General features: G+C 38.9%; 1 protein-coding gene across 3 annotated transcripts in view; it reads left to right on the top strand.

The window, feature by feature from the left end:
• The window catches only part of LOC101466398 (zinc finger protein 385B), a 131,530-nt gene that overhangs the window by 99,934 nt on the left and 13,363 nt on the right, over nucleotides 1-18,233 (top strand). The window lies entirely within an intron of this gene.

Here is an 18,233-nt window from a genome sequence, read left to right as displayed (position 1 = left end):
TGCTGATGCAACTCAAAAAGACCACGCTCACAACCCCACTGTGTCACATGCTGTTGAAGGACCTTTATCAGTAAATGGAGTCGATTCTGCTTCTTTTTGAATCAGTGTCTGTCTCCAAGTACGTCTCCTCCCAGCTTAACTTTATACAGCCAACAATTGCTGTGTCTTCACAGAATTACTGCAAATATAACAACTGTGATCATTCCTTGATGCTCGACACACACACAGTGAAAAGGAAGGGCGTTAAAGCAGGCCCCTGCGGTGCTGCTCACTGTGCTGTCAGAAGGGCACCTCTGCAGCCGGACGTACTGTGCTCTACCCTCAAGGAAATTTGGAATCAAGGCTAAAAGTATAGCACCCACCTTCATGTCTGAGCTTTATAAGAAGTCAGATGGTATTTGAAGTATTGTAGAAGTTGCAAAATTTGACGCTCGCAGTATTGCCTGCCACACGTTTTTGTTTTTAATGTACTCTTAATTTGATCTGTTATTGTATATTTTACACATGTTGGTATGGGATATTGTATTTGTTTTAACTGTTATATACTTATGTGGCATGTGTATTTTGACTTTTGTCGCCATGATGCCAGGTCTTTCTTGGAAATGAGATTTTTAATCTCAATGAGATTTTTTTTACCTGGATAAATAAAGGACTAATAAATTCAGATGGTGAATGATGCTCAGCCATAGCCTTGTAGTCATAGAGGGTGAAGAGATTCTTTAATTCTTTAAGCCCGGTTAGTTCTGATATTTTATTGTCTCAATTAAAATGGTTAAATATGTTTATTAATAAAGTTTTTTTTATGTGTAGAGTAGTTTGGCTACAAGCTACCATGATGCAAATTGGACTGCTCTACGTCTGCACAGCTAAAGAAGTTTCTCACTTCACCTTTCCTTTTAATCACTGGAACAGAGAAATTCCCATTCATGCAAATTAAGCGTGATTTTACGACGCATCATATTAGCTACGAGACATTAATCTGTGTTCTGTGTGGGTGGCGAGATTCAAAATAAGCTAGTCAGTGTTTCTTTATGTTACAGGAAAAAGTTTCTCAGTATGTTTGCAAAGCTCGGCGTTCGTGAGTCAGTTTAAAGGGATCATTAATTTTCCTGTTGGGGGACATATTCAGAATCCAGCAGTGATAATGACCTATTATTATAATCGAAGGGTAATGAGTATGGAACAGTAAGGTTTTAACTGCAGTATAGATTGTCTTAGAGAACAAATTTAATTAGTCTACTGTACTGACTTGATACCTTTTGCCATTGAGAGCATTTTAATTTGCTGTAGCTGATTCACAGCAATATTTGAAGCACTGTTTAGAGCATAAACAGCTTGATTTTTATATTTTTATATTTTGATTTCTTTGATTTTACTTTTATGTGTGTGAAAAAACTCTGCCAAATCATATGTAGCACATGAAAGCAGTTTTAGACATGGTCAGGATGGTGTGCTGAAGTTCAAACTGGCATAATTTGGCATGGTTGTGGGTGCCACACAGGCTGGTTTGAGTGTCTCAGGATCTGTTGATCTACTGGGATGTCCCTACACAAACGTCTCTCAGGCACAGAGGCTGCTCTAAGATAAAATATCCATTGAGCTGTGGTTCTCTGGGTAAAAATGCCTTGTCAGAGGACAATGGCCAGACTACTTGAGCTGATAAAAGGGCAGCCTTAAGTTGAAGAACCACTCGTTACAACCCAGGTGTACAGAAGAGCATCTCTGAATGCACAACATGTTGAACGTTGAGGCAGATGAGCTACAGCAACAGAAGAAGAGCACATCTGTGCCACTCCTGTCAGCTGAGAACAGTAAACCGAGCCTATAATTCACATGGGCTCACCAAAATTGGAAAGTAGAAGATTTGAGAAACACTGCCTTGTCTGAGTGTTGACTTCTGTTGCGTTATTCAGATGGTAGTGTCACAATTGGGCATTAACAAGAAAGGATTTGATCCTTCCTGCTTTGTATCAACAGTTCAGGGTGGTGGTGTTGTGATGATGTGGAGGATATTTTCTTTAGGGCACCTGTCACTATTCTTCTTTGTTTTCTTTTGCCTGACCTTGTTTGAGTCAGTTAAATTTGGTTCAAGAGGAATACAGTGTAGTATTCATCCTAATGTTTTCAGGGTTAAATTGGAATCTGTGTGTTACACAGAATAAAAAAAAAGTGTTCTGCTTTAGTAACAGTGCATGCGTGTTATTTTGCATGTGGTCACACTGGATCTGTTTTTCTGTTGTTACTAAAGAATCTTGCCACGTAAATGTGGCAGGTTGTCTAAATCTGTGTCAACTTCTGCATGCGTGTACATTTCATGTTTTGGAGGGGCAAAGCATGAAATGGACACGGTGGATCGGCGTGTTTATTACACGCTTTGTCGTGATACTGGGTTAGCTAAATCACAGGCTGGTGCAGTAAAAAAAAAAAAAAAACTGGCACGCATCACAGTGACTGACAGCCCCAATCAGTCATTGTGGTTTGCTGACAGTGTGAGTTTGATTAGCCAGACTGGTAATGATTGCAGGAGTGCAGACACTCACATGTTCACTTGTGAAAGCATTGCACTGTTTCCTTCACCAAATCTAATGTAAATCAAAAGATTAGCAATTAAAACTTTATATTAAGTCTTGTGAGGACCTTTTTTAAGTATAGTTCTTGATTCTTGGAGCATTCAGTCTCCCAGACCTATTGTACAGTCGGTGGGGTGTTGTAAAAGGCATGTTGTGAGGTTGAATGATGGCTGCTTTTAAATTGTAGGTCTCTCTCTAGATATATAATTTTGTAACTGATCACATCAGTAAAATGTGAGTGAGACACTTTATGTTTGAATGATTATCTATGAGGGCTGATTAATGTTAATTTGATAAGCTATATGTACAAATCTGTATTAAGCATCTTGATAATGGCACAATTATTATGCATTGGGGAAAAGCATTTAAATGATGATGAATTACACATTAATTTCCTCCTTCATATAATATTGGACTTTTAGCTGTACATGAAGAAGCTTAGGGTGACTCACATCCTGCATCATCAGGAGGGCAATTTTTTCCAGATGTATCCTGGGAATGGTGCTGCATGCCAAGACCAACTACATTAAGGCATTTTAATGGCTTAGGCACATGCCACGGATTTCTGTCATATTCTGGATTTGCCAAAAAGTCATGCACCCTCAGGATATCTGCTTCTGCAACCAGGCTGTGAGAAGGGGACGTGTGCGACACACATCACAGGACTCCTGAAGGCCTTCTACTGCATTACATCACCTGCTGCGTGACTCCTGTGATTCAAGTAAAATCATATTTTTTAATTTTTTCAAATAATTACCTTCAGATTAAAAGTGACATTTAAATCCCATAGTGTGTGTGTGTGTGTGTGTGTGTGTGTGTGTGTGTGTGTGTGTGTGTGTGTGTGTGTGTGTGTGTCATCAGAAATAGCATGAGTGACGCAGGAACTGTTTTCTAACCGTCGGCTACCAATACATCAGAGAGGCTTGAGAGTGATTAATCATGTTCTTTTGATTTGAGCCTATTCTTGTGTAATCTAAGGAACATTTTTTATTGCTGTCAGCTTTATTGAAAATTCACTGGAAACGATTACTGCTTACCTACGTAATTTCTATTGGAACTACACCAACTACAGATTACTGGTTACTGCCCGTCTTCAGACAGTCAACAGACAAAACATGACAGCGATTCCTGGGTTTTCCTATTTATTTTTTTATCTGCATTTATTGGGTTATATTTAAATAGAAGTATTTACAAAATATGGATTTTTTTTTTGTGAAAAATGAGTGAAATTTAATGAGTTCTACATTTTGGTTATGCTGCCCCTATGAATAGAAACAGGTTATCTGAGGGTCTCTGGTACTGTCTGACATGACATAATTGGTAGTGTAACAGCTGGGCCTACTCCAAACAAGGACCCATGGGTTGGTGAATAAACATATAACTAATTGGTGAAGGGGAACAGGTGTGAAAGGCACCACAGGTGAAACTGATCAGGCGGTAAGCAGTTAACAAGAGAAACCTCCAAAGCAAGTAAAACTAACAACAATCGACAAGAGCCAAAGATTACAAAATTTATCAGGAATTAACCAAAACAAAACAGCAATCCAGTAATTATGTTTGTTTTGTTTTGTTCCTTTAGCCAGTTTTAGTTTCCCTTTATTTGACACGATAGTATAGAGCAGGGGTTCCCTATTGATCGTTTATTGGCATGCAACACTAAGTTGAACTCAGTTCTGCTCAATATTCATTTTATCTATTTATAAACTGCTACTGGTAAGAACTGACATTTCTATTTTGTCCAATTTCAGCCCGGCCTTTCCAAGCATGCATTTAGCATTTAGCTTGAACAAATCACTGTCATACACGCTTTCATTCAGCGCATCGCAGCCAACTCCTCCATAATCTCAAACTCTTTTGCTATCCCGCTTAAAGAGATTAGTAACTGGGGTGTGTCATGCACATCACAGCTTTCATCCAGGGACATATCCCCAAATGCTTCTTTTCTTTCAGGGCAGAGTCCAGCAAGCACTGTTTGATAAACTCCTGATCAGAGAAATGCTTACTGTTTTTTGTGATTTTTGTGGGAAATAACAAATCTGGTCTTTACTGTGTTTTACTGTGTCTTGGATGTGTAAAGCTTGAAAAAGTCTTTGTTTTTTTGCACCGTTGTTAGCAAAGATTCAGATGTCCCACTCTGCATCAGTTAAATTCTTGTGTTACTCTGCGTGTTTAGTTTCATAAAAGCGATTCAAATTGTAATCCTTAAATGCAGCATTCTGCTCTTTAAAAACTATGTGCACCACTTTACCTGTGACCAGTAAATGAATGAAATTTGTGATTTCCCATTGACGCACAGGCCAGTTGTGAACAACCAATGGGCTACTTTGGCTCCAAATCTGTTATAGAGAGTAGACATGCACCAGGAGCAGGGGCAAGGTGGACACACCAGAAATGGTCTCAGTGGGGCTCAAACTGAGGCCCCCCTGCCGTAACCATAGCGGTCCCCAACCCCTGGTCCACGGACCCATGCCGCTCCGTGAGTCGTTTGGTACCGGGCTGCGAGAGTTGAGGCTCAGGTGTGAAATTTTTGGTTTTCAGGGTTTTTATGGTTAACTCTGTTTCCCTGGGTCTTTTCCCGTGTTGTAGTTGTGTGTCTTATTTTGAAAGAAATATTTAAGCGTTACCATAGCGACCAGAGAGCATTAAGGGGCAGAGAGGAGGGTGTTACTCTTAATGTTGTTGGTGCATTTCAGGAGGACGCTGCTAATAAAGTTACACAATTACACAGTGAATTCGCGTTTATTATTATATTTACAAAATACCACTGTTTTTGTCTTGGTTGTATCATTTTATTTTTTGTATTTATCCACGACACCTTAAAGGCCTGTCAGTGAAAATATTGTTTGACATTAAACCGGTCTGTGGCGCAAAAAAGGTTGGGGACCGCTGCCGTAGCCTTTTGGTTTCCTACTCCTGTTTTTGCTCAGGCCGTGTGCTGGTGCTATTGGTCTACATTCATGTTTACGTGGGTGGTATGTTCACATGCACCCGATTTTTTTTTTTTTTTCCCCCAGCAGAATATTGGGTTATTTACTTCACCAAACAATGGGTCTACTTTTGTTGTTGATTTGCATAATTTGATATTTGTTGTAGCTTGAAAATATTAATGAAATTCTGAATGCAATATTTACAATTTAAGGCCTTTTTTAAATTTAATTTGTGGTGGATATTCATGCTCCAACAAGGACAATTGATTAGTGGTACTGTATCACAGCTGTTTGGTTTTCATTTACTGGCAAAGTCTGGTATTCTGCCAAATCAAGAAATGCAGACAGTCGGTCTCAGAGTTATCCAGCACTCTGAAGCTAAATAACAATGCACTCTGTTTTCTTCTCTGTTGTCCGTGACTCTTGAGGACATTTGCATTAATACACCTTCCGTGCCCTCAACACAGCAGTTGGTATTATGTGGTTATGCCTTTGTCTGAGACCTACATAAACTCTAAGGAAATATATTTTAATTATTTTTAAACTACTGCTTGGGTGTGAAACTAGAACAACCTTTTCTACCACCCACTGGCTACTGCTCATGTCTGGTTGCTGTCTGAAGACATTTTCTGTTTGTCTGTCATTGGTTTTTTTTTAAACACTTCATTTAAAGATACAGCACACATGAGCGCACAGTAGCAAGTGAACACACATACACACACTCCAGGCATTTTGTCAGCAAAATGGATTAACGTTTTGGTATTTTGCTGAAATGCTGACAGGAATGAAAATATTGTGTCTCCAGTTCTGACAACGTGCCTTGGAAATCAAGCAGTGAAATGCAAAACTTGCTAAAATATGCAGCTGCCAGGAGACATGACATTGCCCACAAAAAAAGGTTGACTGCAAATTAAGATACTCTCTATCTGAATTCATGTAATAAACTGGTACAATTTGTGCATGATTAGGTCAACTGCAGTGAAATGTAGTGGGGGGAAAAAAAGCATCACATTGTTTTGAAGCATCAAGTTGAGCTGAGAAGCAGCCATGCAACCTTCATAGGGATAGGCCGCAACTCCCCTTCATAGATATTCTATTAATGAAGTCGGGTACAACATAAAAGGAGGGGCTGGATTAGAGACTGGTAGCAAAGCTGTCTGCAAGTCAAAGCAGTATGAATAGTGGACCCCAAATGAGAGTCATCCACACATTCACACACTGGTGATGGCAAGCTACATTGTAGCCACAGCTGTCCTGGGGCGCACTGACAGAGGCGAGGCTGCCAGACACTGGCGCCACCGGGCCCTCTGACCACCACCAGTAGGCAACGGGTGAAGTGTCTTGCCCAAGGACACAACAACTGAGACTGTCGGAGCCGGGGCTCGAACCGGCAACTTACTGATTACAAGACGAACTGCCAGCTCTTGAGCCACGATCGTCCCATGTTTATATTTTTTACCTCAGCCACTGTGCATGTGTGTTATTTAGTGTTACTGAGCTGCAGCCCAGGAGGTAGAGCAGGTCATCTACTGTTCAGAAGGTTGCCGATTCAATCCCTGGTTCCTCTAGTCTCTATGCCAAAGTATCAATGGGCACGATACTGAATCATAGATTCCCCCCTGATGTGAATGTTGGATACAAAAAGTGCTTGTATGAATGGGTGCTTTGAGAGCTCAAAGAGAGTAGAAAAGTGCTAAGAACCAGTCCATTTATTCACTGGACCTGAGCTAGATAAATTTCAGTAAAAATCATAAAATGGTGGCTTTGTAAAAGTTTTGGCAGGTAGTTTTCACATTCTCTCATTTTTCAGCTGTTCTTATGTGTAGCATTACATATGGATCTTTTGCAAAGTGGTAAAATACTACAGAAGTACTGTAAATGTGTATTTTGAGCATTTGTTTTTAGCTTTCACGTAAGCAGATTTGCTCTCTTGTTTTTGTGTTTTGGGAAGGCTAAAGAAAATACATCAACCTTTACATTGCCAACTGAAGAAAGCCAAAGCTTGTCTGCTGCAGTTATCAAGTTGTGACTCTACAATGACTGTTTAGTTGCAGGGACTCATTTTCTGTGACAGTTAACTTTGCAGCATTGTTGTAAACCTATTTCCTTTTAATTAAAATAAACAGCAAAACCATAAAAAATATTACAATAGATCTGTAATAAATTCAGCTGCCGTCTTTAATGCAACATTGATGAAGATCTCTCGAAGTTAGATTGTCCTCTCTGAAGCCACTAAGGCATCAGCCTTCAGACTCACTCCATCAGGCAGACACCCACATTTACTGCAGCTCAGAGAGGAGCATCGAGATAGAAAGCTGCTAATTACTAAGTTCATGAGGCGGATAAAGCTGCGCGCAGGCTTTAAATATCAATAAGTATGTGCTACACATTTGCTAACTGCTATTCAGCTGGTCTGATTGGACGGAAGCTTATCTCAATTCAAGCAGATGGTGGCAGTTTATTTGATAATGATGTGCAGAATGCATTGTAAAGGGCAGAGGGTCAGTGAAGGAAACAAAACACACTGAGCAGCCCTGATAGTGCAATCATGTTAATTTCCCTGTAGATTAGCTTTATCTCCTGGTGCCTGTTTATCTTTCGTGGTTATTTTGTAGAATACATCATTTAAACAAAGTCTGTGACGTAAAGATAGCAATTCAAATAATCTGTCACCAAAAATCAAACCTGTAATAGTCAAAATAATACCCACAATTCACCAGAGACCCTGATTAGTTATATGTTGCTGTAGTATTAACATTATACCAAATAAGATGCAAAAAATCTCAGGAAGTGAATCAGCTTCAGTTAAGTTGTCTGATGAAATTTGCTTGCTGGTTTGCTGCTTTGTGGATTAAAAGGTTAAAAAGGTTATGGAGACATTCTTTTTCTTTTTTCTTTTCCACATGCGGATTTTACATGCTGTTGAAGCTTCCACAACGGTATCCTGTGATTTTCCTTTGACCAGAGGACACTAGTCCCGAATTTCACCTTGAACAAATTCAATAAGAGTTTACGGACCCTGGGGTGAAAATGGGCCCACAGTGGTTTAGCTGAAAGTAGGACAGATTACCACGGGGAGCCTGATCTGGGTTGGATGGTGCCCTGCAGGTAGAAACTCACATGAAGCCGCTGGCTCTGCCAGCTGCGTCTGTATGACTTTAAATAGACGTTGACAGCCAGCAGGAGAACTTGCCTGTTGGCTGCCAGTTGTGGCCTAAATGTACTTTGTCACAATAAAGATGATTTATTTAAAAACCACACAGAGCATGGCGGGGGCAGTATTTCAAGCCATCATGGAAATTAGGCCTTCACTTTCCACTTTTTGTTTCCAGCGGCGAGAGCTTAACGGAGCTGTCAATGGCAGTCCTAATGGATGCTAATTCATCCTCCAGAGCTCATCATAAATACCGAGCTCTCTGCCCGTTGTGTAAGCAACGAATGGCATCATCATTACTGCAAAAGCGCAGTGCACTAACCACTTCTGTTTTATGACTCAGAAAAGCTGTGTGCTTCGTGCCATTATGGACTGGAAAACATACCATTCAATTTTCATTATTTGACAATATGTTTTGCAGGCTTGCAGCAAACCTATCAACAGAGGATACTTTTTTTTTTTTTTGCCTTTTTAGCTACACATTCCTAATCCTGCCTTTTTGATTAAACTAATGTAATGACAGAGTTAACTCAAAGATTAATGTTAAGTATAGGAAATGTCTGTGATTTTAAGATCCCACCATATAGAATATGAAGCACAGCTGTGACTGTAATGTTTGATTATATGTATAAAAGGGGCCATAGTGACATAGTTAATTATGCTCAAAGATTTTGTGTTACACAGGAGATGGTGGTCACCATAAAAGTGTTTTAAGTACATTCATTTAAATTTAATATGTTTGCAAATGCTCATGTTATGGTGTCAAACACTCTGCATAACAACGTACAAAGTGTTTTAAAATGCTTAATGTCCTAAATAATAAAATGTTATATTATTTTAAATTATTAACTGAAGCACATTAAGTAGTGCGCCTGTCATCCTGCTCAACAGTGTGTTAAAATTTAACTCGGGTAATTCAGATTTATGATGTGGCGAGGTACCGATGTCTGGAACAGGTATTTGGAAAAAAATGAGGAAACGTGTAAATTGCAGGAGAGATCAGGCCAAAAGACACAGATGTATCAATTTAAAACAGACAAATAACAGATGTGCAGCAGAAACTCACTCCTTGTACCAGTTCAGAAAGTGGACCTGAACGCAGAATATGAGTCAGAAATGTGTAGCCATTTTTTTCTTGTTTATTTTTTTTTAAGAGAATAAAGATGAGATAAAATTTCAAGCTCACCTTTAAAAAAAAAAAATTCTCTGTGTTTTTTTTTCTGTTTACAGACACAACTATGTTAATATGGATGATGTGTTAGGAACAAAAAGATAACAGAAATAAAAATTATCATCCCACAGCGGGCTGAATTCAAAGACACCCCAAAAACCATAGTGAAAAAATGATGTGCAAGGCTACTCACAATGGTACTTAATAGTTTGTATGGCCCCCACGTGTTTGTATGTATGCCTGAAAAGTCTGAGATGCAACCTGATGGTGTTGGACAAAGCGAAACATAAAGTCCCAGAGGTGGATTTAGGTGGATTTAGGTCAGGCGAGCGTGGGACACACTGCACCAGGGAAAGGTTTGACAATGGGCCCAAGAATTTCATACCAATTCCTAATGGCAGCCAGGGTGCTGTTGTTTAGCCTGTAGAGGTCAGTCCATGCTACCTGTAGTGACACTGACCCTAGCTAAATGCATAACTAGTGAAAAAACAACAATTTCTTTTCAAAAATGTAGGTGTTTTGGAAACTGGAAGTGCAAAGCAAAAGATGGATCTATCTGAGAAACTAAGTGAGAGTGCACTCTCATATGGTAGTGAATTCTAGGAAGCCCCAATCTAAATCTCAGTTTTCCTCCATTTTGGCTCTAATTGGGGTCATAATTAACAAAAACAACATTGTTTCATTCAATAATCTATAACTCTATAATTTGTATAATCTAGCAACTGAGATCTTAAATTCAAACGTAGATTAAAAGAACAGTGGGTTAATTTTCCTATAGACTTAGGTAGTTGGCCCTACTCTTCAAACAAAAAAGACTATTCCACTACTAGGATAGGACATACAAAGAATAAAGCTACACAAAGAAAGTGTTTACCACAAGAAGACACAAAATGATCCAGCAGACACAAACACCGAGAGGAAAATGGACAAAGGAAACACAAAGAAAATAGGAGGGAGGAGATCTTACAATAATAAGAATAAGAATGAGAACAACAACAAATTCCTGAAAACCACGGCAATGCTCAGTTCAAAAATATCTCCAATTGAATTTTCAGATAAATGAAGGGATTGAGTGAGATTTTCAGAGCTAAGACAAATGACTATTCTGTTTAGCTTTTAAAATGTTTACATTTTTGAGATGCATAGTACTTGATAATTGTTTAAACACCACAGCTGCATACTGTAAACTACATTTATCCAACTTAGAAATAATAAAGCTCACCAAGAAAGCCAATCTGATTCATCATGACCCCATTAATTTAAGGGGTGAAGATGACTTTAAGCTCATACCTGCAAGCTGACGTCAGAACAGTTCAAGTTTAAATTTTCAGCAGTTTATTCCAGTTTCCATACCTCTTTAGATTCAGCTCACAACAATGACTCTGGTCTCCCTAACCAAATCAGATGAAAACAGTTTAAAAGCCTCCATAATCCATTAAATGTAGTTTGAGAGTGGTAAAACAAAGAAATCTGTGCTTTTTGAATTAAATGTTGCTAAATTAGGAAACAGCCCTAATTCAGCCGTTAATGTCACAAACCATTAATGGCACGCAGAGAAGGGATGGTTTTTTTTTTTGGTGTCAGGAATGAGAGCGTGCCTGCACTCCACCATGTTGGTTCAGAGTGAACACAGAGAGTCTGGCTCAGACAGATAATCCCAGGAAATGCGTTTGCCATGAAAAGAGCAAAGAAGCCTTTCCTCTGATGCTTTTACTGTGATTTGCCTCTATGGAAGTCTCTCACCCCTTCCCCCCTTTTCCTCCACTCTTCATGAAAAGATGCCATTCCCCCCCCTCTGTGATTGCTGTGATATTGAGTCACCCAGAGACTAATCTTGGAAATAATAGAGATTAAGCTTTTCCTCGTTTTTTTTCTTACCGTGCTGTAATTTCTTCAGCTCATAATCTTTTATCCTGTCTCAGTATGGGTTGGTTGGCTGCTGTGACCTACACTTTTAGCTTTCCTGCATAGAAAAAGAATGTGAATGCTGATTAGCGAGCAGGGATTGGTTCATTTCGAAAGGTGGATTTACATTTATAGTATCAAGAAAGGAGTGAACAATACTTGTGTCAGTGTTGAGCTTTGAATTTCTCCACATGCTGCAGTGTATGTGTGCACAAGGCTATAGGAGTGAGGCCCTTCATTTAAGGATTTAATTTGGGGAAAGGAGAAATGCATACCAAGATGCTGCCCGACTCCCAAGAACAATGCTGGGCTGTTTGATGCAACAACTGCTGCTGTCATTAGATGATATGCACTCACCCAAGAAGCATTTTAACTAACCACAATGATAGGAAAAGGGTTTAAATGAGGGAAAATGTTCTTTTGAGTGTTGCAAATGAAGCAAGTTAGTTATCAAATTTGACCAAAATGTTCTAGTAACACTCGAAAATCTGTGAAGAGCAATATCGTCACTTTATTTCACTCCATTCATGTGTAAACACAAAGATGGCTCATTTGTTTTCTGCCTTGCATGTTCCCGATGCTCTTGGCCAATAAGATGCCAATCCTCTATGGTCCTCTTTATGCCTAGAATTGCGAAAGCATGAGGAAAATACACAGGGGAAGCTCATAAAGCTTGTCTGCATACATGCTGCTGATCAGCTTTCATTTGAATGAATTCAATTTTTGCTCAGTATATCCATGATCAAGTTTAAGGGTATATTCCCCTTACTCATAGGTGTGATAAAATAATTTAATCATGTTTTTTGGTTTATGTAAAATCTTTTGAAAGCTTTCCTGTGGTGTTTGTCCAGGCAGACAGTACCACCCTCTTCCATTCTGTCAAACAATTCAATTTAATTTAGTTTTATTTATATAGGACCAAATCAGTCATCTCAAGATTTATATTGTAACAGTAACAGTATATTGTAACAGTAATAGAGAGAAAACCTCAACAATCAGACGACCCCCAGTGAGCAACCACTAGGTGAGAAGGAAAAACTCCCTTTTAACAGGAAGAGACCTCCAGCAGAAACAGGTGCAGGGAGGGGGCGGCTATCTGCTATGACCCGTTGAAAGTGAAGAGGGGGTGCCAGAATTTAATAATAACAAATGATTTAAAGCAAAGTGGTGTATGAACACAGAAACGGTGAAAAGAAAGATTCCTGAAAATCAGAATCTGAATATTTTGTTAATCCCAAGGGGAAATTGCTACATAATAGCCTCCAAATTTAAATATGACCGATAGAAAAAAATATGTTAGAAAACGGTAGTATAAATATGAAACCCAGAAAAATATCAACTGTAATATTTTGAAATAAAAACTGCAAAACTGTATAAAGTTAAGCAATTTTATATGCAAAACATACAAGATAATGTAAATGAAAATAATTCAGGTGTCAGTCTGTAATCATGACTGGAGGACTTTTAGAGTTTGACAGCTACACGGTATCCTGTGGCTTCGTGGTGGCATGAGTCTTCTGCTTAATGTGCTCACAGCACAGCATGGAGATGTTGTGAAGGGTTTTCCAATATTGTCTGCAAGCTCCACCCCCAGTATGTCACTGGCCTTTTGTTGAGTTTGTCAAGTCTGTTGGTGTCTGCTGCCCCAGCACACCACAGCATAGAAATACTGGCCACCAGAGACTCCTGCGGATCCTCAGGAGCTGGCAGATTATTAAGTATCTCGGCAGCCTCAGAAAGAGACCCCTATGCCCCTGCTTGTACAGGGCTTCTGTGTTTTTTATGAAGGCCAGTTTATTGCCCATGTGAACACTGAGGTATTTGTAATCCTCTACTGTCTCCACACAGACCCCATGAATGGAAATAGGTGTCACTGGTGTTCTGGTCCACCTCATCCTCACAACCAGTTAACAACAAGGTCATCAGTGCAATAACTGCACATCTTAAAATCTGCTAATAAGTTGTATGTTCTTCAGACCAGAAATGCAGACTTTGGGGTCGATCTCGAGTCTGGCTACCTGGTTTGTAAAACACAGAGCTGATAGGGTTTTAAAAAAAATGCTGTTTAGATATCAAAAGACTTATTTTGTATCAAGTAAGGGATATATGAATATTAATAGCATATTAGTGCCAATGTAAACATAGTCACTGGTAATGATGCTTTAACTGTGTTTATTAGAAGTGTTTCATAAACTAAATTCTTCTCTGCCCAACCTAATTACACAGTAATTGAGTTCACGAGTTTAGGGTTGTAATTTTAAAGTTACGGTGTTTTATTTCTTAACGCTTACAGAGCCATACTGTTTAACACATTCCCATTATGACCGGATGAAACAATGTGAACATGGCATTCGTTTGTTTTGTCCAGTCTGCCAGAGTGAATCTTTTGAGATGCTCTCTGGACGTAAATGAGATGGGTAATTTTGAAACAGACAGGTCCCGTCAAAAGCACGTTCTTCTTGTCGGCAGATGTTGTACAGATTCTCACAGCTGATGGCAGTTTCTAGCTTGTTCAGCACCAAACGCAGTTAATTAAACGTCTCGCCCTGATGTGTTTTGTGAATATATGCATAGGAGATTAATAAGATCAATTACAGATTTGTGTAGGAGAGGGAATCGTTGTCCCCAAAAGTCATACTGACAGGGAGATTAAGCACATCAGTCTACTGGAGGGGGGGAAAGGGTCTGTCCTCTGCCTGTGATTGCCTGTTACTGTTCTTCTTTCGCTCTCTCATTTGTTGCTACTTTGTCATTCACTCTCAATACGGTGTTAATTCAGTTCAAATCACTTTATTGACACCAGTGACACAAACAGTCCTGGTGGAGCATGTAAATGAATTTGGAATTAGAAAACAAAAGTGTGTGTTTTATGCATGCATGATATTCAGGGAGATTAGCACATTAAAATCGCAGGATCAAGTAAATAGTGACAATCAGCTCTAATCACTCCTTATTTCAAATTCTAATTCCAACAAATACCTGGCGCAGTGGAGTGGCTGCAAAGCATCAAATAAACAGAGGGTGTGGTTGGTGGTCGTTGTCAAATTGTATGTTCGTTTGTTGGCTTATTGTTGATTTTTTATTTTTTTTAATTTATTGCTAATTCAGTGCTAATTTGTGCTGCACCTCTATATTTGTCTCAACACGTGGAGTCATTTGGTAGCCAAGACTTGCTATTCTCTGCATCTTTACTGAGTTTATTGTGTTCACTTCTCTTTATGTTTATCAGTTTCAGTTTGTTTAGTTGTGTTTCTGTCCAGCTTGATATTGCATAAGCATCTGAGTACCTCAGTAGCTGCTGATAAGATGTGGGAATTTAATCTTTAAGCAATGTGGTTATCATTTTCATTTCAACTTCATCCAGGCGGGGTCCACCTTGACAGGTCGCCATTGTGTTACAGGGCTAACACAGAGAAACCATTCACATTCACACCTGTGGGCAATTTTCAGATTAATCATCAATTAATCTAACTGTGTGTCTTTGGACGGTGGAAGTTAGAGTAACTGGCCAGATGGTGGATTCAAACCCAGGATATTTATGCTGTAAGGCGACAGTGCTGCCCCATTTTTAATTTTATTTGTTATTATGATAATAATTTCAGTTTGATGCTTCAAGAGGGGAAAAAAGTTGAGATTTTCTCAACTTTAAGGCAAACAATTGAAGCAACTACCAATGAGAATGAAGGACAATATTGATTGACATGTGATGGGGCAGTAAATACATTAGTGTTATTTAATGAGCCATAAAACTCTTCACTAGCAGCCAAGCAGCATGTGATGACTGGATTGCCTTCTGTGTGAACGCAGTTTATCAAATGGGTACAAATATGCACATCATTTCATGCTCTGCTAAGATCATGAACAAAGACAGTGTTTACATTGTCACTGTGAGCAGCTGACTTTTTAATTTGATAGGTGGTACCTGCACTACATGACACACCAACATAAGCAAGAATTATTGTCATTATTGGAGTATTGTTGCATTGTTGCAACACCCGCCAGCCATCGAAATTTGCAAATAAATGTTCTGATAGTTTTGTTTGGTTTGTTTTGGGGACTGGAAACTTTGTGGTTTCTGTGATCTGTTTGAAGTCTGAGTTTGAGTGAACAGTCATGTTTGAGCTGGCTTTGGCTGAAAAGGGTAAAAAGTCTGTATGGTGAGCGAAACAGAGATTGCCAAATTGATATGATCTGAGAACGATTTAGTTGAGATTGCGCGGTCTCTAACTAGGCACCGATTATCCAGCGCACAAAAGATTTCCATGAAGTCTTAATATGTTTTTACATTTGCAGATCCTGTTGTGTGCAGCACTAGCTGGCCCATTTTATCATGCTTCTGTTTAGGGCTGCCACAAACGATTATTTTGATAGTCGACTAGTCACCGATTATTTATGCGATTAGTCGACTAATCAGATCATCATCCACTGGACGTAAAACTACAGCTTATTGCACCAGCAGCATCTGCTCTTCTATAACTATCATTAGCTTACAGCTTTAAGCTTTTAAGGTGCTAACTAAAAATAAAGACAAGATGATAGTTTATTCAATTTTAATGAAATTTGCAGATTGTTTCGGTAAAGTTTAATAAACTCCTTGCTATCTAAAATATAACAGGACACCGGAGTATATTCTCCAGCATCTCACACTTCTGATAATCAGCTGTCTGCTTGATGTTTATTCAGCTGTGTAAAAACTATAACTTTAATCTCAGACAAACCGATTTACTCAGGAACAAATAAAATACTAAAAAAAAAAAAAAAAAAAAAAAAGCCAAACAACAACATTTTTAATTTATCTAAGTGACTCATATATATTTAACCTGAGTCGCGAAAGAGGCGGTGGGTTTGAAAACAATTTGCCGGGAGTCCGGTGTTCTCACGGCGCTAGTGACCTAGCCCCCGGCTAGCTATCGAGCTAGTGGGTAACAGACGTCTCCGAAAACGTCGGAGCGCTTTTGAAAATATGTGGTGTCCTGATAAACTGAGCCGATATTTGAGGTTTACACAGCTACATTCTCGCCTGAAAATATGTTAAACGTTTATTTTGTGACCCAGAAAGAATAATAAGAGTAACATTAAAACTAACTAGCTACCGCCATTGTTGGAAACTAAGCTGGGCCGCGCTATGAATTCTGGGACACAGCTGCTTCTTCTTCTTCGGGGTTTAACGGCAGCTGGCATCCTTGTACATGCAGTGCTGCCATCTTCTGTTTCAGTCCGTTATTACACTCTTAAATCCTGCTATTATTCCTGCGTCTTTTGCGATCTTACAAAGCTTCAAACGACACGTCGACTATTAAATCAGTCGTCGACGATTTTGATAGTCGACGTAATCGTGGCTAGTCGACAAATTGTGGCAGCCCTACTTCTGTTACTGTCCAGTCTTCATAGAAACTACTGCTTCCACAGTACCACAGAACAAGTACAGTGCATTATTAGAATTATAGTATCATCTTGGGCCTCAAGGATTTCTTCATGAGACCTCCCTGCAGCATGCAGTGTATGTGCAAGCATGAACTTTACTCTTTCACGTGTTTATAGCCTTCATTACTTTCCTATAAAGTATCTAATTATATCCAAACAAATTCTGGCAGGTTTCTTTACTTTAACATTTTCACAGTAAGAAGAAGGTGCCCCGAGGCTTTTGCAGTGGCAGGCAATGATAAAATAAGACAGGCTGTGGTGTCCACTGCTTCTTTATTTTCTGCCGTCTTCATTAAACACTTGGGCACCTGTGCAGGACAATAAATCACTCCCTAAACTCTCTTTACATGCCTACTAAAAGCTTTCCTTCTGCAGTATTAGCCATATCATTTCTTTTCACATATCATTCTCCAGTTTGTTTCTCTTTCCAGTCTCCCCTTTGGTTTCCTCTGCTCTTCTCAAATACTTTAGAAAATAGGACCAGATTAGTAAAAGCATGCTAATGCTCAAGGACTCTCAAACCGCCTCATCCCCAGAGATAAATCCTGAAATTTAGACTTAAAAGAAGCAGAAAATTGAGGAAAATTGCCTTCTGGTTGCTAAGCTTTTACTGAAATATAACATCATTAAACTCCAACATTATGATTGCATCTATTTAGAGAAAATGTTTAGGTGTTTATGAATAAGAAATTTTAAGGAAGTTTCTTTTGGCGTTATGTCACAACAGTCACTCACATTACATTTTATATAATTGCCATTTATTTAATTCCTTTCTTCAGATTCTCTGTCATTCAAAAAGTTATGCTTAATATGTGTTATCATCATGTGCTGGAGATAAGCCTAATGTACATTATATTTTACTTTATCTTCTCTAAATCCATAATTAGTCATTTCTCTTAATCCTCCATCCTCAGTCGTGCAGGTTGATCATTTTCAGTCCTACACAGGCAAAGCTCTCCTTTTTTCTTACGCTATATATAAAAATATTGTGTTTTTAATTTTGCCTTTTTTAAACCTCTTTGTCAATAACATGGTTTATTTTCATCACAGGGTAAAGTTTCTGTAACAAAGTTCTGAAGCCA

The sequence above is a fragment of the Maylandia zebra genome, linkage group LG8 (genome assembly GCF_041146795.1).
Source record: "Maylandia zebra isolate NMK-2024a linkage group LG8, Mzebra_GT3a, whole genome shotgun sequence".
Lineage (NCBI taxonomy): Eukaryota > Metazoa > Chordata > Actinopteri > Cichliformes > Cichlidae > Maylandia > Maylandia zebra.
Note: the sequence above shows the minus strand (reverse complement) of the source record. Positions and strands in the feature narration are given on the sequence as shown.